The following is a 13,468-nucleotide window of genomic DNA, read 5'->3' on the forward strand; positions in this document are numbered from 1 at the left end:
TGTTGGAAGGGATCTTAGAGATCCTTTACCCAACTGCCTTATTTTGCAGATGAAAAAGTACAGCCTCAAACAACTAAGGGACCTGGTCATGGATTAGAATAAAGTCTTCAAATAGAAAATGATAATTACAAAGGTTGCATACTATTTACCCTATTAATTTACTTTATAAGTATTTGTTGAGTACCTCATAATGTGGAAGACATTAGGGGTAGAGCAGTCCTCCTTGGTCTAGGAAAGATACAGGCTCTTCTTCAAGCTCTTACCAAACATATGTGTCATGAGGACACAGATGAGAAATACCTGAGAATGAGTCCTGATAAACTTTTTTTTTTTAACATCTTTATTGGAGTATAATTGCTTTACAATGGTATGTTAGTTTCTGCTTAATAACACAGTGAATCAGCTATATGTATACATATATTGACGATGACGGGGACTTTGTCTTGTTAACTTCCCAGTGTCTCATGCCCTCCAGGGGATGAAGCCGCTGACCACAGCTGTGACCACAGGGTCGAAATCTGGGAACATTTAGTGTTGCAAATCTACTGACTTAAAAAGCCTACAAGGAATTATAACATTTATTTATTTATTTATTTATTGGCTGTGTCGGGTGTTAGTTGCGGCATGCCGGATCTTTCGTTATGGTGCGCAGGCTTCTCTCTAGTTGTGGTGTGCGGATTTTCTCTCTCTAGTTGTGACACATGGGCTCTAGAGTGTGCCGGCCCAGTAGTTGCGGCGCACGGGCTTAGTTGCCCTGCTGCACGTGGGATCTTAGTTCCCTGACCAGGGATCGAACCCGTGTCCCCTGCATTGGATGGCAGATTCTATACCACTGGACCACCAGGGAAATCCCTGTAACTTCTTATTCCAGTGCTAAAACTTAAATTCATGTTGACAGCCCCGAGTCAAGAAAAAGTTAAAGTTCTTTCGACCTGTTCTTTTAGCAAAGTGGTTAAGTATACATTACATTTTAGCTTTCAAATATAAAGAGTATAGATGAGCTTCACTTCTCTGGGACATTTACTCATTTCGTCCTCAAAACATTTAGTCGTTGAAATCTGTTGAACACCTTTTATGCATAACAGCTTATCTCTAGACCATGAATAAATAAGTTTGATGTTAGTGGAGGGGAGATTGGTCGTCACTGTAAATAAATTTGTTGTTTGGCCGTTAACTTCACAGCAGGGTTTTGTGTACTGAAGCACCATTATGAAGGTTGGGATGAAAGAGGTCACGCTAAATGCGGGAGAGAGACGGAGAAATAAATAAGCTGCGGCAACTTCTGCAACCCAGGCAATGTGCCAAGTCTGTGACTTCATTTGATCCTCACACCAGTTCTGTGTGGCACTCAGTCGTCCCCATTTGCCGATGAGGAAGCTCAGAATCAAGGAGGGAGTTAATTTGCCCACGATGACATAGTTGGCAAATAGCAGGGTTTGGATCTGTGTCTCTGTGGCTTGGTCCATTGTCCTTGAAGCAAGTGGCGTTTCCCTCTTCCACTGACATGGAGTGTAGCGTGATGGACACATGCATTCATTCATTTATGTATCCATCCATCCATCCATTCAGCAAATATTTGGAGACCAGCTTTATGCTGGACTCTTTAAGGAGGTGCAGATACGAATGAATAGTAACTTGAGCTATGGCATAATATAATAAATAATAAAAGTTCATGACAAAACTGTATGACCGTGGTGGTTTTTAATTTTAGACTATAGACTCAGTGCTACTACTTCAAGATTATGCCTCTTATATTTGGAGGCATTATTTTTTTGAATTTTAAAAAAACATTGATTAGCCGTGAGAACAGAATTAAATCATTTGTAGTTAGCAAATTAATTGTTTAATCGCATATTGGTGCTAAGTTGGTGATGTAGGCCTCGTGACTGAACAAAGGCAAGCTTTCTTTTTCTCCACCTTTAGGTGGGTAGCTTCCTCATCCGGCACCCTGTATGATATTGGATGCCCATTTATTGGAGCACCTCCCAGCTTCCAAGCGAATGGGGTAGCACTGGATGGTGGTTTATTGCCTCGGCGGCTCTGAACTAGTGAAGCCTAGATTGGTGAAATTTATAGCACCTAGAGTTAGAGAACGAGAAATATACTAACAGCATGTTCTAGAAAGCACAGGCTCTCAAGCCACAAGATCTGGGTTTGAATGAAGGCTCTTTCACTTGGGTGGCGTTGTGCAAAATTGTTAAATCTCTTTGAGCCTGGATTTACTGATTTAATAGTGTTTATGTCACATAGTGTTATGGGAATGAAAAGACATATGTGAAAAATGCTTGGCAAAGACAGCTGTAGTGTTTAATTGTGTAAAGATAGGATCATCACTCTGATAATTGTCTGGCCAGGGTCTCAGGTGTCTTGTGAGGATAAAAGAGCATTTGACATTGGACCCAAGCTGTGAAGGAAAGACAAGAAATAGAGCTGTACAGAGGGATTGTTATGACTATAAAGGGACAAGAGTGTGAGCATTTGCCTTTTTTTTTGCCTACTCTGTTCCTAGCCATTTCTAGTGACAGGTACCACTGGCATCCTGCAGCCTTCTGCTTCCAGCCTCTAGGGTTGCCTCTAAGATGTCTCATAGTGGTGTCGAAAGCCCACTGCTTTGAATGCCCCCCTGGTTTCTAATCCACTGCTTGCTTTTGGTCATTCCTACTTGTGTGCCCATCTGCTCTCCAGGCCTCCCGCCATCGGCCCATCTTGCTCGCTGACTAGGCTCTTCCTAGGAGCAGACTCTCTGAATCAAGTCCCCTGTGAATTATCCCCAGTTTGCCTTCCTTCTTGCCATCTGTCTTTCCTGAATGCTCTTGGCAAATCTCAATAGCCACACTACCAAAAAAGCAAGAAAACTTTACTGAGAGGAGAAGACAGAGTTAGGGAAAATGATGTGTACAAGCAGGACAAAGGATTCTGTAGGGCAGAGCGGACAGGGAGATAGGGCCTGGTGGAGGATATTGATGTGAATGGGAGCCTGTGGGTAGTTTCAGGCAGTGAGCTGCCTGAGCATCTATCTAACAATAGGGCAGGTGTCCACTCTCCTCTGTGTGTGCAGAGAGCCTGTCAGTCGTATGTGCCTCTGTGAAAGCATTCGGTAAGAAAATCGATGTTGTAGGGGGAGTGATTCCCATCTTTACATGTGGTTTTAACCCTGACAGGTGATTTTCTAAATCTCCAGCTAGGAGGACAGGGTGCAGCTGACCAAGCATCTCAAACTCCTTTCTCCCGAACCTCCTCCTTTGGGCGCCCTCAGTCCAGTTACTGTGGGTACCACTTGCTGTGGTTTTGTCCATTAGCCGGCCTGTGCCTGCCATTGTAGAGGTCCTTTGGAAACACATTATTAGAGAAGAGCAGCAGAGAGGAAGTCTGCAAACCAACAAGAAAACAAACAACCTACGTTCAGTAAGAGCAGGGAGTGTATGACTCACAGCGAGAAACACAGAGGCAGACACCCCCTCTTTGTTTCCCTTTCAGACTTCAAAACGTCAAGGTGAGAGACCTCGCAGCTTCTGAGGGAGAGCCTGGTGGATGATGAGGGAGAGCCTGGTAGATGGAAAAGGAGAGTCTATTTTGAAGCCGTGTAGAGGTGGCATGCAGACAAGATAGCGTGCCCAGTCCTCCCGGGGCTGCCCCCTGTCTTCTTCAAATATGACCGGAATGGCTTTAGTGGTGATTTCATCTAGTTGAATTTTACTCCTTTAAATAATATTGCAGGGCTTCCCTGGCGGCTCAGTGGTTGGGAGTCTGCCTGCCGATGCAGGGGACACGGGTTCGTGCCCCGGTCTGGGAGGATCCCACATGCCGCGGAGCGGCTGGGCCCGTGAGCCATGGCCGCTGAGCCTGCGCGTCTGGAGGCTGTGCTCCACAGCGGGAGAGGTCACAGCAGTGAGAGGCCCGCGTACTGCAAGAAAAAAAAAAAATAGTATTGCAAAAACGTGACCTGTCAACTCTGGTTTTCCCTTTTCCTAAAATGTGTTCAGCGCTTTGGGTGTTCTTCGGGAAACCTAAGGCACAGGGGAGGAGGTCCTGAGGAGGTGTATGAAGAGGTGGTGTTAGGCCAGCTGCTTCCATTTCTGGGGAAGCTCGTTATGTGTAACCCCGAGGAGGTTTCTGAAGGGCTTGTGCCTGAGAGGCCTTGTTCATAATTAAAATGTCTGTTTAAAAATCAGTGTCCCATTGCACTTGAATATTTGATTTGCTGTCTGTGAGGTTTGCTTTCATGCTATTGAATTTTTAGATTTGTCAACCACATTTGATCATTTCAGTAGCATCCAGACAGGACGAGCTAGCTATAGGCAAGGAGGCCTCACCAGCCCCACCCTTCCCTTATCCGGGGTGCGTGTTCCCGCATGAAGAGTGGTGCTTGCAGGTGCCCTGAACGTTCGGGATGATTTACAGAGGCTCTGATACGTGGTGTGAACTCCTGCAGGGAATCCTGGTTCCTTGTTTCAGCTCTGCTGATCCCTTGCTGTGTGACCTCCGGAAAGACTTTTCCCCGTTTGCCCTCAGCTTCCTTGCACGTTAATGGAAACAACAACAATAACACAACTCTTTCTCTTTATTCCTAGAAAGACTGTTGAAATGATCTCAGATTTGCTTTGAATTGCAAAACCCATCTATTAAACATGACACATATTTGCATATATCTACGTATGTGAGTGCATGTGTCACACACATGCACACATCTGCTACTCACATTAAGGCAGAGGCCAGGCAAGTTGACCTTGAGTTCCCTTGGTGAACTTGGACCCCCACTGCTTCCTTAGGGCTCCACACGGCACCTTGTGTGGTCTTCATAGGTCGTTTCCCAAGGGTCTTCCCTCTCTCAGGGGATGGTCTCTCTCATTCAGAAATCAGCTTTGATTTCTCTTTCTCCCTCACCTCTCATTTCCAATCTATCCATCACCAGTCCTGGCAGCTCTTCTTTCAAAGCATATTTCAAATCCACCCACTTCCACTGCTGTCACCATCATCAGCCTCTGTTGATTCCTCTCTGTAATCCGTCTTCACACGGGAGCCAGAGTGACTTTTCAGAAATGTAAAACACATTATGCCAAGCCCTGCTTCAGACTAGCCCGTGGTCCTGGTGCTTCTAGAATGAGATTCGAACTTCTAACCGTGGCCTCCTTAGCTTCCTTGGTGGCCTTCCCCTCCCTGCCTGGTTCACTAAGCTCTAGTGAAGCTTGACTCCTTTTTGTTCTTTAACACCCCACACTTTCTTACCTTAAGAATTTTTAAAAATAAGCTTTATTTTTTTAGAGCAGTTTTAGGTTCATAAAAATTGAGGAGAAAGTACAGAGAGTTTTCATATATCTCCTGCCCATGTGTACAGTCTCTCCCACTATGGATACCCGCCCCCCACCAGAGTGATGCATTTGTGACAGCTGATGAACCTACACTGACACATCACTGTCACCCAAGGTCCATAGTTAACCTTAGGGTTCACTCTTGATGCTGTTCATTCTATGGCTTTTGACAAACGGATGATGACATGCATCTACCATAATACTGTATCATACAGAAGTTTCACTGCCCCAGTAATTCTCTGTGCCCCTCCTATTCTTCTCTCCCTCTTCTCATCGCTGGCAACCACTGATCTTTTAACTGTCTCCATAGTTTTGCCTTTCCTAGAATGTCATACCCTTGGAATCATACAGTGTGTCGCCTTTTCAGAATAGCTTCTTTCACTTAGTGATATGCATTTGAGATTCTTCCCTGTCTTTCCATGACCTTAAGGATTTTGCTTTCGCTTTTTGCTCTGCTCGCCTTTTCCTGTCCACCCTATTTAACTAGCCTCTCATGTCACATCACCTTCTTGCAGGTCCTTTCTAGCACTTGTTACCCTCTGACATTTTCTTTTATTGTTTACTACCTGTCTCTCCCGCGAGATTTCAACCTCTGTGGGAGTGAAGGTCTTGTCTGCCTCACTCCTGGTTGCGCCCCAGTGTCTAGAACAGTTCTTAGTGCATAGCAGATGCTCAGTAAATGTTGGGAGAGTTGAATGCATCGGTGACCTTCAATATATGAACCCATTTTAGCATTACTCTTCTCTCCTAGTTGGTCTTCAAGGTGACAAACTCTTTCATTCACACTGCTCCAGGTTTTGTTCGGAGGAAGAGGCAGACATTCATGTTAAGTCACTGAGTCTGAGAATTGTTTCTTGTTCACCTTTGGCTTCTTGGTTGTCTGCTGAATTTAATGGGCCTCCAGGCAAGCGGAAGTTGGGAGCCTTGCGCAAGAGAGAACAGAGGCGGTAGAAAATGATTAAAGGAAAATAGCAGAATAGTGTAATTTTACATTTATTGAGTCACACATTGTACTCCAAGCTGTGTATAACATAAAAAATGAATTAGGAGACAAGTCAGATATGAAATGAATGAGCACACACAAGCCCGCAAATACTGCAGAGAGGAGGGTGTTTCTCCAGGTGCCTCTTCTCATTTACCAAACTGTAGCCTTATCAGAATATATGGGCTCGTTCAGGAGAGGCATCACGCAGCCAGTGTTTGTGGCCCAGTCATGCCCTGGCGGCACAGAGAGACCTGCAATTTCCTTACTGCTTCTTGAAGAAACTTTCTTCGATCTAACAGACTTTCTAGGGAGACCAAACCAAGTGCAGCTGAGTTTAATGTTCTCATTAAAATGTTAAAGAGGCTTTATTCACGAATGGCTGAAGCTGTAATTTCTTTATCCTCATGAACTGTGGAAATATGTGGCCGTCTCTTACAGTGGCATTCACCCAGACCCCCCCCTCAGGAAAGTCTGCTTAACAGAGGGGTTGGCTGGATCTGGGGGCTGGGAAGGGGATTATCTGGATTGTATCTTTCAGGGATGTAGTGGAAGTGATGGGAAGGGGCCCCCCTTCCTTGATCTGTTTTCATGCTGTAACTCTTGTTGTGTAAGCACTATTCGTCTACTTGACCTTGAGTTCTAACTTGGAAATCACATGAGAGACAAACACTCAAATACACACGTGCACCCAAATGTTGTGGGCCGAAGTGGGTTTTTATCCTCCCATAAGCAGTAGCGTATTGAGGTGAAATGAGAAGAAATCCACACGTGTTGAGGTGCTGGTAAACTGAACAGGGAGTTGATCTGGAAAAGGAATTGTGTGAATCACAGGTGGAGCTGGCACTCAGAACTGGCTTTGGGTGGTGACCAGTGCAAAAACATAAATGTAGAGCTTTAGGGAGTGGATACTGATGGCAAATACAACTATTTTTCTTCCTCTAAATATTTATAATGTTGTATAGGTAACACTGAAATCGTAGAGCTGTCTGTGGTCCATATATAGCTAGGAAACTGTATTGCCAGAAACCTCAAACTGAAACTTAAGGGGACGAAAGATTAAAACATGCTCTTTTCCTCAATTCCTTATTATTAGAAAGCATTGTCTGTTGAATGGTAACAGATCTAGGTCCCACGATACGCAGATGTGGTAATGTAAGTAACATCTAGGGATTGTTTAAAGATATTTTTTTCTTTTTCCATTGATGGGTCATTGAGGTACTTTACTCTGGGTCAGATTTAAATTAAAATACATGCGTCCTAGAGTTGTCAAAGTTTTTTCCTCAAGAGGTAAACCCTTCTTTTCAGACATGAGTGCAGGGCTTTCGTTAAAACTGTTTCAGGGGCTTCCTTGGTGGCACAGTGGTTGAGAGTCCGCCTGCCGATGCAGAGGACACGGGTTCGTGCCCCGGTCCGGGAAGATCCCACATGCCGCGGAGCGGCTGGGCCCGTGAGCCATGGCCGCTGAGCCTGCGCGTCCGGAGCCTGTGCTCCGCAACGGGAGAGGCCACAACAGTGAGAGGCCCGCGTACCGAAAAAACAAAACAAAACAAAACTGTTTCAGGTTGGAGGGGGCAGTGGAGTTGAAAGTTAACATAGGAGGCTCTTTCTACGTGAAAATTGGATGGTTTCTGAAGAGGCCTTTTCTGGAAGGGTGACCATCTCAGCCCAGTGGTTTTCATGGTGTTAATGTTGTTAACGTTAAAAAGAAACACTCATGATTTTTGAACACAAAGAAAGTCCATGCTGATTTTAGAAATACTGTTGATTATATACTGTTGATGAAATACATTTTTAAGAGATTCAGAGCCAGATATAACAAATTACACTGCCGGCTAAGCCAGCTCTGCTCTAACTCTTGGTTGGTTGATATGGAATGACTTGCATCCCTGTTTCGGGGAACTGCTAACCCGGTCTCTGAATTCTGACATGAATCCAGAGAGGCAGGACCTCTTGGGGTTCTATTTAGACCCAGCTCCACCTGTCGTGTCTCCTCTTTCCCTTTTCCAAGATAGGATTGCAATCCCTTTCCTGGTCTACGGAGCAAACCCATTCTGGGGGCTTCTTGGCTTGCCTACGAAATCTTGGTGAGCTATGATCAGGTCCTTACTTCCTAGTTTGACTCAGAACTGTTGAAGAAGTGTAAAGGTGTGATGAGAGCATCCGTAATTATAGGGTCTGGACAAAGTATCATGGGAACAAATGGAGGGACTGACTAATTTATCCCAGGCTGCTGTATTTCTTTCAGAGAACTTCTGTCTGTCCTCTAGAGTTTTTCTGTTTGCTCATTTGCTGTTAGAATGTTAGTTGTCACATCTGACCACTCAGTATCCCTGCCCAGTCAGCCCCTCTGCCCTTTCGACTTCTTGGAGGTGAGTTACATCCACAACCCTGTGTTTACCTTATGATTAGGTGCCACTGCCAGAAGCCTAGAGGAAATTTTCAAAGTGCATCCGTGTGCCATAGTATTTCCCTCCGGCTGCTTAATTCTGTTGTGTCTTAGGCTGATACTGATCGGTCAGTTGATTCTTTGATTCATTCATTCATTCATCAGACATTTGGGGAGCATATACTATATGCCAGGGGCACATCCTACATCTAGGTGCTGGGATAAAAGGGGGAGCAAAGCAGATGTGTCTACAGAGTTTTGCTGATCGTTCACAGGGATGAAAATAAGAGTGAAATACCTGAAGAAAGCCAAATGGCTTTTCTGTAATTCAAAGAGTGTGTGTGAGATTGCCAAATCACAGCCGACTCCGTAGAGTACTCCGCAAGTGCATTTCACGCAGGCAGTGGCGGTACCAGACATTTTCTGTATTATGATAATCTTCATGTAGTTATTAAGCTGTAGCTTGTAAGGCTTCCTGATGGGGCGTTAAATGAGCCTTTTTGTGTGCTGCATTGTGTCTTTGTCAGGAAGCACTCTGGTAACTCCTGCCTGTAATGAGGCCCATTTCAGTCATTCCAGGAGGGTTTGGGGGGATCGGCACAAAGAGGGGTAAGACGAACACTTAGGAAAGGGCTGGATTCGTGGTGGGTTGAAGGGAGCGTCCTTAGGAAAAACCGGAGATAGAATGAAATCCTTTTGCCTAGTATATTTTACGTCTCGGTACCCTTTGAGCACAGCAGCTGAATAGCCCAGCGTTGTTCTACATTTTGAAAACTGCTAAGAAAATGCTAGCTTACTACATTTATAAAGTTTTTTTTAGAATAAATTTATTTATTTATTTTTGGCTGCGTTGGGTCTTTGTTGCTGCGCGCGGGCTTTCTCTAGTTGCGGCGAGCGGGGGCTACTCTTCGTTGCGGTGCGCGGGCTTCTCATTGCTGTGGCTTCTCTTGTTGTGGAGCACGGGCTCTAGGTGTGCAGGCTTCTGTAGCTGTGGTGAGCAGGCTCAGTAGTTGTGGCGCACGGGCTTAGTTGCTCCGCAGCATGTGGGATCTTCCTGGACCAGGGATCGAACCTGTGTCCCCTGAATTGGCAGACGGATTCTTAACTACTCTGCCACCAGGGAAGTCCCTAAAGTTTGTTTTTTTTGCCTTCTCAACTGTTGACCTGGCAGCAGGTTGGGAGAATCTGTGAACTCCAAGTGTGACGATGGGACAGCAGACGAGCCCAGAAATTTTCCTATAATTTCCAAGCTCTGTGCCTGCGAGGTCTGGCTACACACTGATAACAGAGGTTCGACTCTGGGAAAGGAGAGAGCCTAGAAGAGGGGAAAGAAGTATGGGCACGTTAGTGAGGAACAGGGAAGAGAGATCAAGGGGGGAAAGGTAGAAAGGTGCTCTGTTATCCTCGCTTCTCTCCCTCATCTCCTTCTTCTCATAGTAGGAGGGGGTGAGAAAGCAGGCAGATTGAAAAGGAGAAGAAGGGAGTTGAATTAGAGATGGGAGGGCACTTGGAGGTGGTAAGGGAGAAGGAGAATGAGTCAGAGGAAGCGAGGGGGAAGGAGGCAGGATAAGGACTACTTAAATGTAGGGAGGGAGAGGAGACAGGCACAGAGAGGGGCGTGCACACTGTGGTCTCACCGAGAGCCTTCAATTGCTCCCAGCGATGCAGCAGCCAGATAGCCAGTGTCCCTCCCCGAAGACAGGTTCCTGACTTTTGTATTAACTTTAATGCCATTCTCTTTATGGCCCCTGTATTGCTGGTTGCAGCTGCATTGACACTCTGCGTGATCAGAGAGCAGAGACTTAGTTCTGTGGTCCCTGCCCCCTCGCAGTGTTCGGCAGACTTCTGAGTCAGTGCTGCTTGCATTTGATGTCTGCTATTCCTCCTTGTCTATACAGGTAGGGGAGCTGAAAGGGAAAAGAAATGTTCCTAACGGCTGCCGCCTTTAGAGCTCATGCATACAAATAGTCAAAGCAGTTGGGAAAAACAACTCGATGCAGTCACAATCCAATATTTTTTCTAAGTAAAGGTAGTTGACTCCTTCATTGCTGGGCTGGGTACTTGCCCTAACCCAGCACCACACTCACTGCGCCTACAGGTGGGCTGCTTCTTGAAACACCTTTCCTCTTCTTTTTTCGAAGCTCAGCTCAGGAAGCCCTCACAGTGTTCCAGGTCCGGGTCAGGTGCTTTCTAAGTGTGCACCAGTGCCCTCCTCTGCACCCTGGCTTCTGGTGCCAACCTTTCCCCTATTAGAGCTCCCATTGCTATTGTAATTTCTGTTCTTCCCCTACACTTTGGGCTCTTTACACAACGTTGGATATTACGGAGCATCTAAATAGATGTTCACTAACTGCTTATGGAATGAATGAATGGCCATGGTGCTGCTTTTGTAAGTGTAAAACAAAAGTCTTCTAGAATCAACTATGCTTTAGGAATGAGTGTACAATTAGCCCACGTATTCTGGAAGAGAAAAGTCGACTTCGCCAGCAGTAAGGGATTTCTGGGGACTTTATTCAGTTATAATAAAGGGACTGTGATTCTTTTAACTTCTGGACACCAGAGGACAGTCTTGAAGTTTCAGGCAACCTGTTTCCTGTGATTCTAGTAATTGCAGGTCAGATAGATAAGGAGCTTCAAAACCATACTTCTCAGACATGAATGTGCATAGGAATCACTTGAGGATCCTGTGAAAATACAGATTGTGTTTCAGGAGGTTTTAGCATTTCAGGCTCCCTGGTGATGCTGCTGTTGCTGGTCCGTAGACCTGACTCGAGTAACAAGCTTTTACAATACTTTCTAGTCAATAAAGTTGGGGTTTATTCTATGGAAATATGCAGTTGCATTTTTATAGTTTGAGGAACCACAGACTTCCCAAGAGAAAACGTAGAAATATCTAAGCCTTATGTCAGCTTGGAAATTTGCAGGAAGTCTCTCCTACACTTAAAAAGAGGAACCCTATACTGATCAGCTCCCCCAAACTGCTTTCAAATGACGCTCTAGGTTGTACTGCCCTTAACTAATACACAGCTTTACTTATGAAGGCTTTTGCAGATTTGGGAGGCCCTGGCCCTGACCCTAGCCCTGGTGTAGTTACTTTAGCTACACCTTGTAGTTACAAGGACTTTAGCTACGTCCTTGTAGTTACTTTAGCTACACCTTGTAGTTACAAGGACTTTAGCTACGTCCTTGTAGTTACAAGGACGACCTTTAAAGCACAAATATTCTGTGGAAGATCGACAGTTCAAGGGCTGTGTTTATGATGAGACCTTGGCATTTATGGATTGTGACCAGGCAGAGACCTTCTCCAAGGACAGCCAATTAGAATGGCTGGAAGTAGGAAGGGGCAACATTCAGCTCGAACTTTGCAAGCGAAACCTTGAATCTGCTTATATATATTCCAACAGCTCTCTGAGTTTGCTGTTCGAAGTTTTCTCTAACACGGCTGCCTTTATTTTCCAGGTCCTTTGCAGCCAGCATGATGCCATCTTTATAACCCGTGGAGGAGAGAGCGCTCACCATGTTCAGGTAAAGGGATGGTGGGTACAGCAAGCGACGAGCACGGCCACTGGCAGGTTGCTTGTCACTGTATGAGAAGTGATGCAGCTTAATCATTCAGTTGACATCACTCTCTTGTGTTTTACTCACTTATACTGGGGTGCAGAGGGCCAGTCATGGGTGGTCTCAGTGAACTAATGTGCATTTGGGGAGCATCTCAGAGTACCTACAACAGGGGCTCTGTAGACAACCAGGGAGGAAACAGGACTGGTCACCTGGAATCTCTTTCCATCTTCTACAGTGTTAACATAGAGTTATTGCTATTGTTCATCTTTATTACCGTATCAGAAGGCTTTAATCTTTTCAACATTGATGTAAATAGGTGAATACTGAAGACTCTTCTAATTAAAGTCTTATCTCTGTTCCCTTATCTGAAGTTGCCCTTCTAAAGATTCTTTGCATTTTCCTTTTCAATAAATGTATGTCCCACAACTTTGATTTGCCCCACTAGGTCACCAAGATTAATTTTCCATTAACCTTTATGGCTTCTTTCTTTCTAATCATCTTTTTAGAGTATTAAACTTTGGGTCAGCCTCTGTATAGGATATAAACCATCTCTTTCTTTGATGGTCTTTATGGAACAGACATAGATGGTGATGATCTCTGGTCCGTGGACTGAACCTGGCCCTGTTAATTGAATCAGACCATCTGTGGATAGACCCGCACAGGAGTTCCATTGACCATGGCAATTTTGTCATTGGCCTTGCTTCTTTTGTGACCCAGTCTGTATTAGTTTTCTCTGGCAGCTGTAACAAAGGAACACAAACTGGGTGGCTTAAATGACAGACACTTATCATCACGCGGTTCTGGAGGCTAGAAATCCGAAATCAAGGTGTCAGCAGGCTTGGTTCTTCCTGAGAGTTGTGAGGGAGAATATGGTCCATGCCTTTCTCCTAGCTTCTAGTAGCCTCAGGTGTTCCTTGGCCTCTGAACGGCTGTCTTCTTCCTGTGTCTTCGCATTGTTTATCTCTGTGTTCAAATTTCTGCCCTTTTAAAGACACCTATCATCTTGGATTAGGGACTCCTTTAATGACTTCATCATAATTTGACTATCTGCATAGATTCTACATCTAAATGAGGCCACATTTAATCGAGACTTCCACATACTTTTTGGCACACTAAGTCAACCCATAACACTATCTAAGGGAAGGGGACTTCGTTCCTCTTGGTATTCCCTAAAGAAACTAGCACAAAGCTTGTTGCTTAATATTGGTTGAATGAGTGAATGGCAAA

The 13,468-nt window shown here is 45.0% G+C and overlaps 1 protein-coding gene across 7 annotated transcripts in view; it reads left to right on the forward strand.

Annotated features, from left to right (window-relative positions):
- ENOX1 (ecto-NOX disulfide-thiol exchanger 1) overlaps positions 1–13,468 on the forward strand; it is a 609,053-nt gene that overhangs the window by 135,040 nt on the left and 460,545 nt on the right. For all 7 annotated transcript variants that reach the window (XM_079902712.1, XM_079902713.1, XM_079902711.1 and 4 more), the window contains exon 2: positions 12,140–12,205. The gene's annotated coding sequence lies outside the window, so the exon portion shown is untranslated. The remainder of the gene's footprint in view (positions 1–12,139; positions 12,206–13,468) is intronic.

The sequence above is a fragment of the Stenella coeruleoalba genome (genome assembly GCF_951394435.1).
Source record: "Stenella coeruleoalba genome assembly, chromosome: 18".
In the NCBI taxonomy this organism is placed as follows: domain Eukaryota; kingdom Metazoa; phylum Chordata; class Mammalia; order Artiodactyla; family Delphinidae; genus Stenella; species Stenella coeruleoalba.